At 34.4% G+C, this 21,527-nt stretch overlaps 1 pseudogene; it reads right to left on the reverse strand.

Annotated features, from left to right (window-relative positions):
- The window catches only part of LOC109094828, a 53,362-nt pseudogene extending 38,016 nt beyond the window's left edge, over positions 1 to 15,346 (reverse strand).
- Positions 15,347 to 21,527: the final 6,181 nt, after the last annotated feature.

Genomic DNA, 21,527 nt, shown 5'->3' on the forward strand with positions numbered 1-21,527 from the left:
ACAGCAGACCGTGAATACTAATAGAAACTGCTTTGGGGGTCCTAGCTGGTGTCAGCGGCACAACACGCAATAATGCTCGAGCAGTCTTTCTGAAGTGAGCCGATCTTTGTCAGGAGCCCCTCAGGAGTTTGTCTGCTTGCCCGACTCTGACAGCTTTTGTCTGGATATTACAACAGTTTATATAAACTTCAAAGAGCGAACACTGAACGCTTTAGAATAGTTAGCAAGAACTCTGTTATAAACCAAAGTGAGATGTTTCAGTCTACATAAGCAGCATACAAAACAGATTTCAATGAGATACGCTCTTAAAGAAACAGTCAATGGGTGCCGTCAGAATGAGAGTCCAAACAGCTGATAAAAAACACATCACAATAATCCACACCACTCCGTCCAGTCCATCAGTTGAATGTCTTTGTGAAGTGGAAGTGTAAAGCTACATGTCCGTAAGAAACAAATCCCTCAAGATGTTTTAGCATTAAATCGTCATTTTCTGGCCAAAATACGAGTTCATAATCCATAATAATGCTTCCTCCAGTGATAAAGTCCATTCCCTGTTGTCTCCCATCCAATATTTCTCACTCACATATTTGTTTTAGAGCTGTTTTAGGCTTGTAAACTGTGCTTGATCTGTGCAGAGTTTTCTCCGATTCAGACGACACGACGTCACTGGAGGAAACGTTATTATGGACTCGTATTTAAGCCGGAAGCAGTAGTTTTAAATTAAAAACGTCTTAATGATGGATTTGTTTCTTACAAACACACACACAGCTTTTCACTTCTGAAGACATTAACTGATGGACTGGAGTGGTGTGGATTATTGTGATGTTTTTATCAGCTGTTTGGACTCTCATTCTGACGGCACCCATTCACTGCAGAGCATCCAATGCTGAGCAAATGATGTGATGCTACATTTCTCCAAATCTGATAAAGAAACAAACTCATCTACATCTTGGATGGCCTGAGAATGAGCACATTTTCAGCAAATGTACATTTTTGGGTGAACTATTCCTTTAAGGTCTAAATAATGAAAGGATGAAGACATTCCTGGTTAATGTGGTGAAGTATGTTAATGCGGCATTGTGCAAACTCGAGACTCACCGTATTAGCGAAGCTCCATCCAGTAAACATGTAGATGCTCGAGGTCATGAACCCTCACAGTGGACAAGCAGCACAATTGTAAAATAGAGAATAAGATTGAGAAAAAGCAATGAGTCGGCATGAAAATATCTGCACTAATAGGTAAATGACTCCACTGAGATGCAAACTCTCACAGAACTAGACACTAAAACGCAGCGTCAGGTGAAAAGTGCCATCCAGCAAAAACTTGTGTCAGGACACCGGTTTAACTCAAGTTCATGATTGCTCTACTAGAGCCAAACTCGCACCCTTGAGCAGGAGGACAGGATTTTATTTGCAAGACTTGATTAAATTCACAGATGAACACACCGATCCGACCCCAGAGAAAGAGTCTAAATCCATCTAAACTTTCATTCTCATGTTGATACTAAAAAAGTTGTGCTGGCCTGAAGTCAGCATAATATTTCTAGATCTTTTAATGGAAATAGTCAGGTTCCAAAAAGTGAAAAGGTTGGTTTTTATAAGCTATTAGATTAGTAAGATCTTGTAATAAGATTCAATTTGCAACCCTCTACGCACACCTTGGCAACAGAATCACCACTGGCTAGTCATTTTTTTTTATGGTAGTTTACTCGCCAGACTGACATAATATATATAATATATAAAGGTTATGTTTGTAATATGGCACAGCTTTTTAAATATCTGAAAATACACTCTTAACATCAGTCAGTCAAGCATTATTATATGATATTATGATAATCAAGCATTATTTAATGACTTTTAAAAAGACACGTATACTATTGTTTATTGTTAGTTCATTAAAAATGTACAATAATACATATAGAAATAACCTCACATTTTATAATGACTTTAAAGTTTAAACTACTTTTTTAAATGTTGGCCGATAACATAGCAGGTGCTTGTTTCTCCTGATAGAAATAGAAACACCTATCGACTACAACTCTGTTTAAATTAAGTGTTTCAACTCTTTTATTCACCTGCCCTCTTCCAAACCACATTTACATGTAAAATACGGCCACGTTTGTGAGACTCTGACCTTGAAGGCGTATTTCCTGCTTATGTGGTCATCCACGGACAGCATGGAGATGTGGAAGCTGGGCAGCAGGATACTTCCCAAGATTCCCTCTTCTTTCTCATCTGAAGAAACAAAGAGAGAGACGTTGTGAACATTAGCATATATGTGACCCTGAAGCACAAAAGCAGTCATAAGTCGCTGGGGTATATTTGTAGCAATAGCCAAAAATACATTGTATGGGACAAAATTATCGATTTTTCTTTTATGCCAAAAATCATTAGGATATTAAAGTAAAGATCATGTTCCATGAAGATATTTTGTAAATTTCATACCGTAAATATTTCAAAACTTCATTTTTGATTAGTAATATGCATTGCTAAGAACTTCATTTGAACAACTTTAAAGGTGATTTTCTCAGTATTTTGATTTTTTTGCACCCTCAGATTCCAGATTTTCAAATAGTTGTATCTCGGCCAAATATTGTCCGATCCTAACAAACCACACGTCAATGGAAAGATTATTTATGCTTATTTATTCAGCTTTCAGGTGATGCATAAATCTCAAAATTGACACTTAAGTCTTGTTTTGTGGTCCAGGGTCACATATCATCCGACTGCCAGGGAACCTGCTAAACTCGCAGCTGAAGCCATGACTGGGGTTTGGTAAACAGAGAGTCTGGCGGGGCTGATGGGAAAACTGCAGGGTTGTGTGCATCCAAGCGCGTCAATGAGGTCGTGATAGATCTCGATTCTGAACTCTATCATTTTGATTGCAGACTGCGACCAATCTGTGAAGAGTTGCTTGCCGACTGAGTCAGTTCAGAGTGTCAACTGTGTTAACCATTACTATTACCGTAATAATGCTAACAACAGCACGCTCCCATCATCGGCTTCCATAAGCGTGAGACTTATCACGTCCATTATGCCATTCATTAATTCTAACAATCACATAAAACTCTATTTTATTTTCAAAAAACGCTGTTTAATCATCTACCGGATCGTTTAAAGAAATAACAGCACACCTCAAAGACAAATGCAATTCAGACCTACAGCACAATTATGAGTGATAGTGCTTTTATAGAACAGTTCAAGTCAATACTGAGCAACCTGCAACCAATTTATGTCTGTTTTTGCTTTGCCAACTGAAAAATAACTGTAGCACTGTATTGGTGCTTCTGAATGCGTTCGAATCAGTGTTTATTTAAATGCGCAGAATGAATGATTCAATGAGTCACTCAAAGACCTGAATGAACAGAATCAGCCGGGTGAATAACTGAATCATAACTGGTGATAACTATATTACTGAATGAATCAGTATTTTTGAAGTGAATCAAATTGGTTGAATGAAAGATTCAATCATTAACAGTTGATTTAATATACATTGTTGTTTATGAATAAGTCAGTGTTTTGGAAGGAATCGACTGAGTTAATGAATTTCTCACTCATAAAGACACTAACTTGTTTCATTCCTGAATGAATCGAATCGGTTGATTGAAAGATTCAATCATTTTCTCATAAAGACACTCAACTTGTTTTGTCGCTTAATGAATCAAATTGGTTGAGTGAAAGATTCAATGATTCACTGACTATAAATATATTTTAGTCCTGAATCCATCAGTGTTTTTGAAGGAATTGATTGAGTGAACAAATGACTCACTCATAAAGATAATCGCAACCTACTGGCATCACAATGTAATCTTCAGAAAGAGTTACTGAAATATCAGTATGTCTATAACATGTCCATGTATAATTCGTTTTAAGTAGATGTTTGAATTCCTAACCCGAAATCTGAAATATGGGCTATATATATTTTTTTTTGGATGCAAACTCAGCAGACTAACATGCCATGCTATTCCTCAGCCATACAGACCAAACAAGACAACGATGCTTTAGCACTTTGTGGATGCAACTGTCTTTTTTAAAGTTAGCACATGGAGCAAGTTTTTGGTTTTGGAGACATCCCACACACTGAGTTCTGGAGCGCTCAGATCCGTGAGGCGGCGTTCAGAAGTGAAGAAAGCCACCGTGTCTCACAGAAGACGCAAACATGCACAAACCAACACAGAGAGATGATCAGCTCTCTCAAGATCAGACTCAGCGTGCTGGCTTTAGGGAAACCACATACTGATACACCCCAAACTATCAAAGCTCAGAGTATACAAAACACTAATAATTCTACACAAAATCTCAGCCAACACAGAATTCTGATGAAAACTCAACAGATTGTCTTTTCAGCAGAATCTGAACAGCGGTCCTAAAGAATAATTCTGGATAATTTCCATTAATGTTTCTTTTTTATGACTTTTGAGGAAGAAAACGTCTAGAAAAAAATATAATAAATAAATTCTATTGCCAAGTGATGATAAATGTTCTATCATAAATATCAAACAATTATTGCAAAAAGATTGTTTAGACAGATTTTTAAAATGATTTTCAGTCTTTTTAAAGGTACAAATACAGTAAATAGTTAAAACAATTATAAACAAACTAAAAAAAAAATGTGATAACACTACACTACTGTTCAAAAGTTTGGAAAATTGTCAGATTTTTTTTTTAAAGGTGTTTGAAATAAGTCTCTTCTGCTCGTCAAGGTTGCATTTATTCGATAAAAACAGTAAAATAGTAAAATATTATTTTGACTTAAAACAGCCGTTTTCTATGTGAATGTATTGTAAAATGTAATTTATTTCTGTGATCAAAGCTGAATTTTCAGCATCATTCCTCCAGTCTTCAGTGTCACATGATCCTGCAGAAATCATTCTAATATACTGATTCTGCTGCTCAAGAAATATTTCTGATTATTATCAATGTTGAAAACAGCTCTGCTGCTTCATATTTTTGTGGAAACCGTGATACAATTTATTTTTCAGGATACTTTGATGGATAGAAAATCTGAAAGAAAAGCATTTATTTGAATCTTATTTTATTTTAATCTTTTATCACCTTTTTATTATCATTTTTCTTTTACTTCTGATCAATTTAATGCATCCAATAAAATTAATAAAAAAAATAAAATAAAAAAAAAACTTTGCAGACACCAAACCTTTGAACAGCAGTATTTTATTCTTAACAACATATGAGAACTTTATTTATAATTCCCAATAATCACCAGTTCTGCTTATTTGTATTTTTACATACAAGCAAAGTTTTTTTTTTTTTTTGGCCAAATTTGATAATGCGCACAACAGTGTTCTTTGTATAACGTGCACTGATGAATAATGCTAAATAAGACCAGTGATTTATTATTTCTTGATGATTTTAACACATATCCCTCTTTTTAAATTAATTTAAAATATTTTATGCCACAGCCAGTGAAAATAGGAGTATAAAACAATCTGTAGAAATTCCATGTGTGATTAAACATCACATGCCTTACAGAATTTTACCTTGACCAAACCCACTGAACTAGTGCACGAGTGTGTGCAGTACCAGCTTGACACAAGACAGGGGGGCGTCATTGATCTGCCCTTCTCTGCTCACAGTGGCATCTTTCGTTCAGGGCCGTTCACAGCTTCCACTGTCCTTCATTACACTGACATCTGCATCCCAACATTAAATCTGAGCCGTCGATACAGACTCACAGAGACGGACGATATGAACACAGTCTGAACACGTCTGCTGCGTGGGCTGGCTAGAATAACGTGTCTTCTCTGTCAGCCCAATAAAACAGCCTTGGCCCTCACGGGGTCCTGCTGTGAAAGAAGATCTGATTGCACTGTCAGACTGCTTCATTGCACAATTTATGGAGATCTAAGAGAGTGTCCTCAAGAGACTTGAGCAAGCAGCACAACCCGTCCAATGAAACCCGCTTTTGGGCTCAAGCTGGATTACGTCAATGCAGCTTCTTCCCTGTATATACTACAGAGCTTATTAAATAGAACACTTGATTCTGATTGGACAATCACAATATTCAGCAGTCAAATATTTCTGAATATGGCTAACTATTCAGAAACTAAACTAAAACTATTAAAAATGTATAAGTTTTTCTGAACTGAAATAAATAAAAATATTAGATGAAAAATTAGATGCGTTGCCTTGGCAACAAACAGAAATAAATTAAGTTTAAGTTCTATAATTACTAAAATTTAAATAAAAATTTTTTTTTCTGAAAAAAATAAAAAAAAACCATGTAATTGAAAGTAAAATCTAGACTTCAAAATATTTAAATATAAATAAAACTTCAATGTTAGATGAAAAACTTAACTGGCAACTAACTGAAATTAAATAAGTACACACAATATATATCAGTTAATAGAAATAAAGAAATAAAATAAAGTTTATATTAGATGAAAACAACACAATTAGAAATGTTGTCTAGTTCTAGCAAACATAGAAATAGCTTGTAAAAATACTAGAAATGACAAAGGCACTTCAACAAAAACTTAAATGAAAATTAGACATGTTGCCTTAGCAATAAACGGAAAAACAGAAATAAAGTTTACATACTAAAATGACTAAAACTGAAATAAAAACGAATTGAAATGTTTAAAAAAATAATAAAGACAAAATCACATACAATTACTAAAACTTAAAAAAAAAAATAATGAAAAACTGAAAAAAAAAAAAAAAGTGAATTCAACGTATGAATAAATATTATAATAGTATATAAAACAATACTAAAACCCTAACACTGAAAATAGTGGCTATTTTTCAAAGCCAACGCTGAGTACACTGACCAGAGAAACAAAGTTTCTGACATGTTTCAACATTTATACCCTTTATTGTTTTTTCTTTTTTAATTAGCCATCCAGGATATGTGAGGTCATGTTTACAGTCAAATGATCATTAGTGCAAAACAAACCTCATCAGGACAATTTATTGAGATATTCAGGTAAATATCAGATAATGACCGGCTGACAGCAAATTATCACATTATGCAAGTAATAACTGATACATTGCAAAATTAATGAAAAAAAACCTATAACTGAATCATTAGTCAATCAAAATCATATGGAATCAGAATCATTCAATTGTGAATCCTTCCCCTGTTACTGCACAAAAGTGGATTCAAATCACTGCCAAACATTATAGTATCAACCCTTCATTTAGTGGTTTTTCCATATTTACAGAGCCATGATTTGAAAAATACACAGCATAAAACCCACAGACAGCAGCGCAAATGTGTCACTTGGTCATATGGCAGCAAAAGTCGTTACGTTAATTCTCACACATTAACAAGAAATCAGTGTGTGAGGAAGTGTGTGCTTGTAAACAGATGCTGGACTCACCTCTGTAGTAGAAGAGGCACATGTCAGACAGAACGAACCATCTCTTCTTCCACATCTTCATCCCCGTACTGTCCTGCAAAAGTCCAGCAGCACAGCAGCCGTCAATCAAACCAGCCAACCAATCACAGTGCAGCACGAAAAGCCCCGCCCCTTTCCATGCATGCTTATTTTCCTCAGACAACACCAATTGTAACTGCTTTGCTAAGATATTGTTATCCATGTTGCTGCTGGTCTCTAGAGCGGAAACTCATCTCTTTTTTAAGGCGAGTCATTTAATTTGTTTTAATCTGTTTGTTGTGTTAATGTCTGAACCGTGTAAGCATGTAAATTTTAATTCAGACAACAAAGCCTGGTGATTTTGCTTGTGCTGCGGGAGCAGCTTTGATGGAGGATGTTTGGGGAAGAGGAGAGACCACCTCTGATGTTGCATTGTCCTGGGACAACATTTGCTGCTTTTCAGAAGCACGGCTGGGCGTAGGCTATCGCACAACCACACAGACTCTAGTTAATGATGCAAGCCGTAACGCTTTGTGTGTTTATATTGACTCTGCCTTTTTTAGGTTGTTGAAGGAATGTGATTGCAAAAATAGGCACAAATGTGCTGTGCAGATGATGCACAAGGGAAGAAACATTTGAATGGATAATGTGCAGGCAAATCTCAGGAAAACATGACCCATCTAGCAAACTGATAACTTTTATCTCAGTTGGACATCATGGTATTTTTAAAGTACATTTTTAACAAAGCGCGTTTGTTGACCCCAGAGTGAGATGTTGGACGCCCAGAGCTGGTAAAAAATTATAAAAAACATTTAAATACAAAATTGATAAATAAACAAACAATCACAAGTTATACCTAAATGTCAGAATAGAAAGACTGATGAGGGTTATTTTATTACAGCAATAAGAAAATATGGCAGAATTTCTTTTAAACTTTCCTGATAATGTCAAAAACAAAAAATAAAAATAATCAATACGAAATCACATAATGTAACTAACGTTAAAAAAACTCAAAGGATCCTAAAAATCTAATTTTTCACCTGAATATTTTTTTCCTGTTGATGTACTCTTTTATATGTTCCATGGAAATTGCATATCATATTACCATGAGCAACTGCAAAAATGGTATTAATCAATAATACATATAAACATAAAATTATATTTAATAAATAAAAAAATAACTTTCTTTTACAAAACATAAAAATATCAATATGTTAAGAAATAGGATGTATTTGGTCATGAGATTTTTTTTTTTTTTTACTGCATTACATTAATGAGAAATCTATGTCCTAATTTACTTAATTGTCATAAAAAACACTCCAGAGCCACAAATGAGATTCTCTCACACATATTCAAAATCTATTAATGGTTTGTAGGAGTGCCAGAGCCACAAACCTGTTTGTAAAGCCAGCCGTTCTTTACCACCGGAGCATTGGGGTTCCTCCTGATGGAGTTGGACCTCTTCCCAAAGTTGTGGACTTTCTAAGAACTACCAGCACAACAGAACAGTGAGGAGGAGAGATAATATCACAAACAACAAACGACACTTGCTAAAGCTCAACCTTAAATATAAATTATTATTAAAAGTATATTACGAGTTGTAAATCATTCGTAAGTCATTTAGCGCAGCTCAAAAAAGGCTTGTGAGGCATGCATTAATGAATCAACAGCACTTACAAACCCTCCCAAAGTTAAAAAGCTGCTTAACAGAAGCCAAAACACACGGGAAACAATCTGAGGTCTCGCTCGTCTCACTCTAACGAGACACAGTCATACAGATGACAATCACTGATCTCTGGACTTTGATTGTTTAGGTCCACAGAACCTTTCAATGAAAAATACTTACAATAAATCATCAGAAGGAAAAATAAGTCTTATTTCATCATCTTCTGAGTTTAACCAAAATTATTATCTGAAAAAATATGAATGTGTGTTCATGTATTTATATATGCACTAGGATTAGATGCATTAACTTAATTAATTAGGGAAAAGTAACATGATAAAATTAAGACATTAAATGCCCCGTACGAGTTTTTTTTCAATTCAATTCAACTCAACAACAGTTCAATAAATAAGGACTTAATATTGTGTTGTATTTTAGACACAGTATTGCCTGTTTTTGCAACGAAAATATTACCTATAAGGCCACAGGAGAAGTTTTTGTGCATCTACCAAACAATAAAACATAGTGGTGTTTAGTTTCTAAATGAATCCACATTTTGAACGAATCGCAGTGAAAACAATGATTCAATGACTCGTTCATAAAGAGAGATAGTAACTTATTTCATTCCTAAACGAAATCAGACTGTTTAAATAAATCAAATGAATGAATGACTCAGTGACCTCATAAATCATTATCCAAAACATTTTACCGCCACCTAATGGAAGTTTAGTTTCTTATTTAGAGTATCATATAATAATAATGATAATAATAATAAATCATATTTCCATATTAATAAAAACCCATTAATACCCATTTAAATCCCATTAATCATGGCATTATTTATGCAATAGCAGTGTAAATGCATTCATGCCACCTCTGAGCTGTAATAAAGGTCTAAAAATATATCTAAATACCAATTCAGATGCAGCTTCTTGAAAAAAAAAATATTATTTGATGTTAAATCAAATAAAATGTTTATTTCTAAAGCTACTTTTTGCCTAATTGATGTTTTTCTTATTTAACACAAAATTGACTTTAAATGATCTTTTGGGGGTAATTTCTCAGCCAAATTTTATGTGTGATTAATTTTTTATTAATTAATTGCCACATTGTGGAATTAATTAGATTCAAAACTTCAATCACTTGACAGCCCTAATTTATATATGCACGTACTGTGTGCATATGCATGTTCATTTATTTATTTGAGAAACACCGGCATCCTGAGCCAAAGCCATTCCTGAATTGTTTATCTTGTTTGGGTGTTTTAGGGATGTGCAAAATGATATTTTCGGTGGGTTGTCTTTTAAAAGCCTTGAATAATGAGTCAGGTTTAAAAACCCCTCAGAGACAGAGTTTCAATTCTGATATTTTTAATGCAAGATTAAAAGTGCATGATGATTAATTTAATTAATGCACAGTGAAAAACATCAATGCTTGCCTGAGATGGGTATTTAACTAGCTGTATAACTACTTGCATATACTAACCCATTGTATTTTTATGAAAGTCCATATCAACTCAACATCACCAAGCAAAGACAATGAAGCAAATGTGCAGTAATGAGGACAGTAATTGTGTAACATGCTATTGAGGCATGATGGGACAGTCCAAGCTGTCATACTGGAACTAGGCCAAGGTCAGTGAGTGAGTTAGTGACTCACTCTGGCTGTGGGGCTGCTGGGATGTGTGGTATAGTCTGAGCCGCCCGTGTAGTTCGACGCTTCACTCATGGTGCTGGTTGGACGTTCCTCCTTGTCGGCCGCTGGTGCTTTGGTCACTGGTCTGGAAGAGGTGATAGGAAGAAAAGAGGAGGAACATCACAAATTAATCTTAACTGTACATTATTCAGACTTATTTTACTGTATTGTACTGCATGCTGTCAACTACCACTGACAATAATTTACTCAAAACTTTTACAGGAACGAAACTCAGAATGGAAGCAGAAGAGAAACGCAATAACAGCTAGATCAACTGTTTTCTGCATGCAAAGTCACCACCATTGATGGTTTATCTACAGAAAAAAATTGTCATTTTAAACAACATAAGAGATGTCTATATTTATGCCATATACCTATAAATGGTAACACTTTAGATTAGGAAAACACTTAATCACTATTAACTACGACTTTTCCATCAATAAATTCCTAATTTGCTGCTTAGTATTAATAGTTAGTTAGTAGGTACTTGTTAAAGTTTAGTTATGGGGTAGGATTAGGGATGTAGAATAAGGCATTAATATGTGATTAAGACGACCATTAGTACTAATTAATTAATGTGATCTATAAATATAAATTTAGATTATATTGTAAAATTGTATTTATACTGTACTGGTATTTTATCAATGCATTGAGAAAAATATTCAGAGATTTACCTGTTGCTCAGAATAAAAGACTACAAACTTTCACAAAGCTACATGATTTAATATACTTGTATTTATAATTTATTTCAAATAAAGAATAGCATCATATTCTCTTGTCAGTATTCACTGCAGTATCCAAAATAATTTTGCTGACTGAAATCTAGTCTAAAGCACAAATAACTATAACATTTTAACTAAGAATTGCTTCAACAAAAACACAATCAACCAAAACGGATCTGCATCATTTTTTATCCCTCAAGGAAGATTGTTTGTGGTAATCGACAGCAAGCCACATCTGAAATCAGGTTTAAAAAGAACCAGAAGACTCTGAAGGCCAAGTGACTGGCTGTGCAGATATTAATGAGGAAAAGTTCTTGAGCTCCTGTAGGCGCTATTATGAGACCTCTGCTTTGTTTTTAATAAGCACCAGAGCACTTCAGCATTAAGACAGCAGAACGAGAATGAGAGAAAGATAGGAGACAGGCCCCATGCATCAAAGCAATTATTCACTCCACGTCTCCTTGATCATCTACTCCCACAACAATTGAAACCTTAAATGGCCCGACAGCTGCTCCGGCTCTGACCGAGACCACAATCCGCAGTTTATGACCCAGTCAAGCTGAAGGCGCGAAAAGCAAACTCGAACACCAGCAGAAGTTCAAGTTTGGTAAAGCAAACGCCACCGTCTTATTTAACGAAAAGTGAAGAGAAAACTAAAATAAATACGGCCATAAACCCTGAAATCCCACGGCACGCCAGGACACTCATCGCAGGGAGGCATTGTCCCGCAGGGTGGGCTATATTTCGGACGCTACGGTAGAGCAACGACGTCTATGGGAAAAGCGCTCGCTATCTGGAGCAAGGGGGAGGAGAGAAACAGATAACAACCAGGGGTAAAATATAAGAGCTGTCTGGCTTCTGGGTCACGTTGCATGAGGGAAAACACTTTTCTGCCTTTTACAAAAGGCTGAATATTTAGCAGAGGTTAAAACAAGTATGTTTATTTGCAATCTCACAAACTGCCATCAGGAGGTTTTTAATGCATGTTTGTTGCATTTTAAAGGGGACAGTTCAGTCAAAAAATGACACCTGTCATGTTGTTCCAAACCTGTATGGTTTTATTTTTTCTTTTATTTTTATAATTTTTATGTTTTGACGAAACCCCACAAATCCTGGCTGCTTTTTTTTTATATATGAAAGTGGAAAATCAGATAACAGTACTTGAGAAGCAACACTGTATGTTTTGATAATATAATTAAAAATTGATATAATATATAATTGAGTATAAGTGTATGTTGTCTTAATTCACTGACTTTTTCACATATTTTTTACTTGTTCATTGACCAGTGCATAAGAAAACTCATTAAAATACACTCATATTCAATATACAATCCATGAAAACAATTTTTGATATCTTAGTATTGCTTCAAGCAAATGCAATGTTTCAATATATATTTAAATTGAATTTAAATTTTATATATTATATATATTCGTACAGTACATTGAATTTAATTTAAAAATGGTTAAATGTTACATTTTTCTTTTTCATGCATTGATGGATTTTTTTTTCCACATATTTCTAACTTGTATATATTTAAAAACAACTGAAATAATCTGCCAGCACATCACTCATATTCAAGATACTATGTATGAAAAATCAAACTCTTTATATCTCAATGTTATGTTGCTTCCCAGTCAAACTTGACTACTGTTTCAAGGATTTTTTCAATTTTAAAAAACATCAAAAAATACTAATAAATTTGTCTTTTTCCATGCATAGTTGTTCATATGATGCCAGAAGTCTTTAAATGAAATGCACAAACTACTACTTTTTATAGTGCTTTTTTTCATTCATATACTCTAAGTTTCACGCTGAACAACAATGAGGGGGAGTAAATGAAAACATTTTGGGCTGAACACCTAAACATTTTTACCAAAACATCGTTTGCATGTGTGCTCCCCGTTTGACACAAGCATCTGATTTTGCATTGGAAACAACACACAAGAGACACATTGTGAGACGGTCAAAACAGTCAGCAGTCATGCACACCCACAGCACCTCCACGAAAAATACACATGGACCCCACACCACACTACACAACAGCGCAGGAGTCATCTGGGGAAGGAACAGGGTGGAAAGTCGGGTCAGGGTAGCACAACAGATCCAAAGTACGACCTTCCAGGCCGCTGATCTCAAATTAAAATTGAGCATTAAACACGGATATTAGCGTTCGTTAATTAATCTCTTCTTAAATAATGAGCTTTGGCGTGCGCTCAGTAGCCATGCCGGCGGCCCATCATTCAGCTGACATCTGACGGCCGTCTTTAGAGGAAGAGTGGCAGTGAGTGTGAAATTAGCCCCATGTCAAGCGGCTAAAGCGCGCTGAATCCAGAGATAATTGACGAAGGAGACGTTCAGAAGGGTTTGTGGGTGGTTTTGGCACCGGCTCGACTGGAGGGTTCACTAACAATGCATGAGTCATGATAGGGCCTTTATAAAAGAACACTGTCTGCCACCCATTTGTCTCTCACGGCCCTTAAAACCACGTCATCATCAAAACTGGTGTCAGATTGTCTAGGATTTAAAAACTCAAAACTCAAAGAACAACAATAACAAAATATAAAAAAAAACAAAATCAGATTTCACTGATGGTCTTGCATACATTGTGGTCTTTTTAGACCGTGCGACGATGAGTAGGTTCTGCAATCATTTACGCTAAGCTCTGGACATTTAGTGAGTAAAATGTGGGAATGTCACCTGTTGTATTTATAAGCAAAATGGGACATTTAATGAGTAAAATGTGGGCAGGAGCTCATTTTATCCATCAGGAAATGACTGGAAAAAAAGAAATGCCCATATATGGTCGTTTAAGGGGATTGGTTGATAAGGGAGAGGGATTTGTGATGTCATACAGAAATGAAAGTCATTTCATAGGTGGAAAGTTGTATATTTTATGAAGGAGAATCTGAAAACAAACAATTATTGTTCTGAATAATGTGAATAATTCAAAATAACACCAGGAACATTAATAATAATAAAAAAAAAAAAAAAAAAAAACTCCAATTACTTTAAAAATAAACCGTATATCTAAAACTGGACTCTGAAGCAGTGTAATTTTAATATCTTTAATATACTATTTTAGGTTTTGTTAAATATTTTGAATTAGATCGAATTTATATTTTTCATATATTCTTCAATTGTATGTATTTTTTATAGTTTAGTTAAAGCTTTAGTAATTTTGATATGCTTTTGTGGTCTTTATCTATATAGTCTATATAGTTTTTATTAGGTTAACTGTTTTTAGTTACTGTATTTACTTTTAGTTATTTAACACTTTAACAAATTGTATATTTATTGTATATACTGTACATATATGTATATACTTACACACACACGAAAAAGAGAACTGTTGCCTTATAACTAGCTTAAAATACATTTTCTTTAAGCTAGTTAGTAAGGCAACATTTCTCTTTTTCATATATACACACATATATATATATATATACACACACACATATATATATATATATATATTAGTAGGTAATTCATACTAGCAACTAAGGCAAAATTAGTATTTTAGGATTAGGATATTTATGGTTTTAGTTTCAGTTAACGATAATAATAACCCTTCTCTGAATGCCTCTAATGCTGTCCTACTTTGTATCCCAGATGTTACCTAAAAACAGACAGGTAAAGAGCAGCCTTCTGGGTTTTTTGGGGCATCTTGGCTCTGAAAAACAGCGGCAGAATTAGAGAAGCGGGCCTCTAGCACACATTCAGGAAGCAGCTGAACTTTCTCATCTTGTTATTTTGTGTTACTTTGAGGACATTTCCAATGGAGCGATTTGTTTTGACGGCAGCCAGATAAAAAAAACTTCAACCTTGATGTTAAAGAGTCAAAGCCTGTCACTGAATGGCTGAAACGAGGCCAGAATGGCATCTCTCTCTGGATGTAACGGGAGGGTTTGCGCGTGTACGTCGAGCCCATGGTGCTGCGAGATAAGTTGTGACTTGTGACAAATGAGTGTTCATCTCCATCCAGCGTTTGTCGCGACTGTTTACAGACTCAAAGTGCTCCGTCTCGTCATGATGTGTGGGATTTACAGGACCCCTGCCGAAGTGGCTGAGGACAACATAATTCATTTCTGACTAAGAGCAACTTCAACACAAGGAGATTCATGTTTCATATTCAATGTGGGTAAGACAAATCGGACGGTACACATAAATCTTACATATCTCCACATTAAAGGCAAACCCTACTGGAAAATCCAGCTAAAACCAGCTTCTGATGGTAAATGCTGGTTTTATATGGTTGAAACCATGAAATGAAGAAGACTCATGGCAACCATAGTGGAAAATCCAGCTAAAAACAGCTTCTGACGGTAGACGCTGGTTTTATATGGTTTCTAGGTGGTCATTAACTGATGATAGACACTGGTTTTATATGGTTTCTACAGAACTACATTGGTCATTAACTGAAACAGTCAAATGAAGAGGATGAATGGCAACCCTACTGGAAAATTCAGTTAAACTAGCTTCTCATGGTAGAAGCTAGTTTTATATGGTTTCTACAATAGGTGGTCATTGACTGAAACAATCAAATGAAGGAGATTAATGGAAACACTATTGGAAAATCCAGCTAAAACCAGTTTCTGATGGTTTTATATGGTTGAAATCATGAAATGAAACAGATTCATGGCAACACTGCTGGAAAATCTAGTCAAAACCAGTTTCTGATGGTTTTATATGGTTGAAATCATGAAATGTAAAAGATTCAAAACATAAACGATCCGCCTGGAAAATCCAGCTAAAACCAGTTTCTGATGGTTTTATATGATCCGTTTCTGGTGGTTTTATATGGTTAAAATCACAAAATCAAAAAAAAGATTCATGGCAACCCTGCTGGAAAATCTAGTTAAAACCAGTTTCTGATGGTTTTATATGAATAAAAACGGGAACCCTGAAAGAAAAACCACAAAAAAACTAGAAAATTACACCTAAAACCAGTTTCTGATGGTTTTACATGGTCGAAATCACAAAAAGAAAAATATCAACCCCAACCCAAAATCAAAATAAAACCAAAACCAGATTCTTATTACATGGTTATATGGTCGTCACGAAATGAAAAAGATGCATGGCAACCCTACTGTAAAATCCAGCTAAAACCAGTTTCTGATGGTTTTATATGGTCGAAATCACGAAATGAAAAAGATGCATGAACCAATCACGGAAAAGTTAAAATCCAGCTAAATCCAGTTTGATTTTTATATGGTCAAATCACGAAATGAAAAAGATGCATGGCACCACCCGAAAAATCCAGCTAAAACCAGTTTCTGATGGTTTTATATGGTCGAAAATCACGAAATGAAAAAAAGGATGCATGGCAACCCTACTGTAAAATCCAGCTAAAAACCAGTTTCTGATGGTTGATACATGGTCGGAACATCACGAAATGAAAAAGATGCATGGCAAAAAATCCAACCAAATCCAGCCTAAATCCAGTTCTTCTGATACTTTATATGGGCGAAATTCAGGAGAAATGAAAATGCATGGCAACCCCGACTGGATGGCTAAAACCAGTTTTGAATCACGAAATGAAAAAGATTCATGGCAACCCTGCTGGAAAATCCAGCTAAAACCAGTTTCTGACTCTAAAAACCAGTTTCTATACTCTAAATAAATGTTTCATCATGGCTTCTGAAATAAATCATCATGCTGGTGGGATAAAGGTTGACCTGGTTAGTTAAGCTAGATGAACAACTCAAGATGATATGACTAGAGTTTTCCACCAAAGAAACAGAAAACAAATACAAGAAATAATAAGAGAAAGGAGTGAAGGAGTTGTGGAAGAAATTATTACCTAAAGAAAAATTATCAACAACAACACACATGATACATAATGACACCAAAATACATACTGCTCACATTATCACCTTTTAATTACACACCAAAGTTTCCCCCTAAACCCCGCCGTGGCCTCACGGGCCTGATTCATCTCAGCTGGACTTCTGGCAGGTTGTGACGCTGCTGAAGGCGACTCAATCTGTCGCACAACAACTCAATTCCCCTGCACTTCGCCTTCCTTTTTTCGCTCTTTCGCACAACACCTTCAGCTATTTTCTAGCCGTGATATACTGCAGTCATAATGCTAACAGACTCAGATAATTGAGGGTGTTTCTTTAACTTGATTTTTATTTTAAATAATTTTAAAAAATGCTTTTGCTACACCCAAGTCCGATTAAAATGTCACATTTTATTTAATTCTGTAACTTCTAATCAAGTTGTAATTTAAGTTTTTTAAATTGTACAAATAGTGTGTAAATATTATTCAATACCATGAGTATATTTAGGATAAATAAATTGCAAACTATGAACATTTTCTATAAACATATAATCTGTATTTTTTTAAATATATGTTTTGTGTAAAAATGTGATCAGGTAAACTCATTTGCAGATAATTTAAAACCAATTAAAACTGTCCAATTATAACATCACATTTTACTATAATGATATATATATAAATTTACTTAAACTGAATACTTAAACTGAGTATAGATATATATAAAATATAAAAATTAATTCTAAAAAATATAAATTCAACAATTTTACTACTGTTCAGCTGAACTTTATGTTTAGATTTTATTGTTTTTCCACTAAACCTAGACTTGCAATCTTAAAATATAAAAATTAATTCTAAAAATGTGAATTTACATTTTAAAATTGAAATATGATATAAAAAATGATAAGAAAAAATTTGACATAAAAAAAAACAAAAAAACATTGTAAAATACTATTACAATAAATATAAATAAAACATTCAAAAATTAAATATATAAAAAAAAATATAATATATATACACATATATACAAAGAATATTTTGGTAATATCCCACTTAAAGTTGTAATTATTTTTCAAAGGATGCATAAAGGTGTAATATTATTACATATGTAATGCATATTTAATGTGCATCAAAATGCCTAGCCATTTTTTCCCCAAAAATGTCGATAGATATATATATAGATATATGATTATATATATATATATATACCATATCAATATAGATATATATATAAATATATATATGAACAGATTTCCCCATGATCAAATATTTTAATAAAAATCAGTGAACCAATTAAATCAAACAACAAATTCATTTTTTTTACACCAATTAAAGGAGGGATAGTGTGAAAAGTGTACTGTTGGAGAGTTTATCTTCAAAAAAATAAGTAGGCGAAACTCCGAAATCTGACTGCACAGTTAATTTTGTTCAGTAACGGGGGCATCAGATGCTTTAGTCAGAGTTTGTACGGCACAGCGAGCGCTAATACGGCACACACCAGCCTCATACATCAACAGAGCACCACAAAATGAGGAAATATGAGGAGTCCACTGTGATGATGAGAAACGAGGGCACTTCAGGCCGAACGCTGCAGACGTGTGTCACCGTGTAGTGAAAGTGACTGTGTCTGGCTCTCGTAACAAACGCTCTGTGAAATCACACGGCCGTCCCGTAAAACAACTTGCTCTCGTAACCTCACTATCAGAACATCCAAACCCATCAGCATCCAAAACCATCATCCTCAACCATCAATATCAACAGAGCCCAAGCAAGCAGCATATAAACACATCACCCACCCTCCATTTAGCTGCCACGACAAACAACTTCCTCAATACAACAACAACCACCTCACCCAACTGCTCTTAACAACAGCAGCTTTCCAAATAAACTCAAATTAACAACAACATATGCAAAAATAAATCAAAACAAATGCAATGGACATTTCAAACATATCAGGCCACTCCGCGGCTTTAAAAAATGTTTTAAAATGCCATGTTCCAACCATGGAGTGCTATTAAAAATAATACATAATTTGAGATGTCACGGAAATGACATTTTGGTAAAAATGTCTAATATATACAGTGTGTGTGTGTATATATGTGTGTGTGTGTGTGTGTGTGCGTGCGTGTATGTGCGTGTGTGTGTGTAAAATAAATGAAAAATTTGTCTAGTGATTCTTAAAATTTTTAAGATTTTAGAAAATTTACAGAATTAAGAATTTACATTAGATTAAATAAAAGTACAGATAGTGTGCACAACATGTTTAAAGATTTTTTTAACTCAAAAAGCGTTATATAAAATTAGTTTTAAAAATATTTTTGGTTTAATGAATAGTCCTAAAAAATGTTTCATTTCATATATTATTTGGATTTTACTACGCCTTCAAAGCGCATTTCATGTTTATAGTTCATTGTTTTTTTTTGCCCACTAATTATCCCTACCACTTCCCGCGTCATCATATATGAAAATGCCATTATGCACGATTATTATGACACATCACCGTTATCGATTAATGTGATTATTTACTAGATTAGGATTTGTTGAAATAAAATTTGAGTATTAAATACTGGACATGGCTGTGAAAGAAAGAAAAAGATTATTATAAATTTTGTGAATAAATGAATTCTTTTGTGTGATCCCTGGAACTGTCTATTACTAGTCTTTTTAGACATACGGTATCTTCTTCGACTGGCGAAACTGATTTTTTGTGCAAGTAAAAGAATCTGTGGGGAACAGTGTCATTTTAAAAAATCTATTGTCAAAACTTGATTAAACTATTTGTTTTGGTTAAAGGGTTTTGGTAAGAAGTCCAATTGTGTTAAAAATTGTCACATTTCTTGCTATTATGTCTACATTGTATTTTGTTTTCACTGCTTTTCAAATGTGTTTTTATGTTTTTCGATTTTATATCCGGGATCACCAAACGCAGAATTTCCATCTCAAACCTAACAACAAATACTATTATAAAAATGTGGTATTATTTAGATTTTTTAAAATAACGGGTAAAAATATGATATAAAAATAGGTCGAAGTAACAAATAGGTTAATTATGGCGGGTACATTTGTAATAAAACAATTACTAATTTATAATTTGGAGGTCCTGGACGTTTTTTAAATTCCAAACCAATATTGTGTTGGGAACTCAACGCAAACAAACAGCTTGTAAAAAAGTGTCTAAAATTTATTATTCTGCAAAAGATATGTTTGGAAAATTCACAATGCCAAAATGTCACATTTTACTATACAGTGGAATAAACATTATTTGATTTACTACTTTTAAAGAGTTTATTTTTTTTCTTGTGTTTTTTACGGACTAATCCAGATGTTTCAGTCCGTAAAGCATGAACGAAGATCCATTATAAAAATGTGAATTATAATTTTTTTTTTTAAATAAAATATTACCTAAAATTTTATATGACAGCTCTCTGATTCAGAAACCCTCAGCTCAACCAATGTCTGTACAGACACAGAACTGACAATTAACAGATATTCTAAAGACAAGACGAGACATGCTGCTGTTTTCAAACTGTCTCTTGCAATTAGTTGATATCAATCTCAACAACCGTCGATACTCTGGAAGCGTTTACTGTCCGGCTGATTAAGACGAATCAATGGCCTTAAAATGCAATGCAGCCTGAAACACGAATCTATGACTTGACAACAGGGAGCTGAATGTAAAAAACAATTTCAACCACGTTCTAATGAAATACCCTAATATACCCAAAACAACTCGATCCTCTTAATCTCTACTGATGTCTTGTGCTGTAGCAACTTTTCTCTCGCCGAAGTCTCGGCAACAAATCAAAAATCAAAAAAGATGACACAAAGTGATCTGGAGGTTAAAGGAGAAACCCAGGACCGTACGAAGGATACGGGTCCATCCCCTCACATGGTGTTCACAAACACGCTGCGACACACACAGATGTGAGACGTCTTCTTCCCATTACCAGAGCCGTGGCAGAGTAAAGGATATGTGTAAATCTCATTAACAATCCACTTCACAGGGAAAAGCAAAGATGGAGGTCGATAACTTGGACAACCAGGTAAAAACACCAGGGTCCTGCCCATCAGCAGCCACAGCAAATGAAAATGAGTTTTCTTTCGTGCTTTTTCTGTCATCATTACCTGCGCTGTGTTCAGTCCTCTTTGAAAAACTCATTAAATCAATAATGAAAGTACTGTCATCGTTTGCTCACTCTCACTGTGTTTACTAAAACATAAAAAAAAATTTTCATACTAATAACCACTTAATCAACTTTATTTCAATTATAACATTATTTACTTTTATTATCTTCCGACGTATCTGAAGACTTTTTGGCAATTTTATTAG

Source organism: Cyprinus carpio, chromosome A4 (genome assembly GCF_018340385.1).
Source record: "Cyprinus carpio isolate SPL01 chromosome A4, ASM1834038v1, whole genome shotgun sequence".
In the NCBI taxonomy this organism is placed as follows: domain Eukaryota; kingdom Metazoa; phylum Chordata; class Actinopteri; order Cypriniformes; family Cyprinidae; genus Cyprinus; species Cyprinus carpio.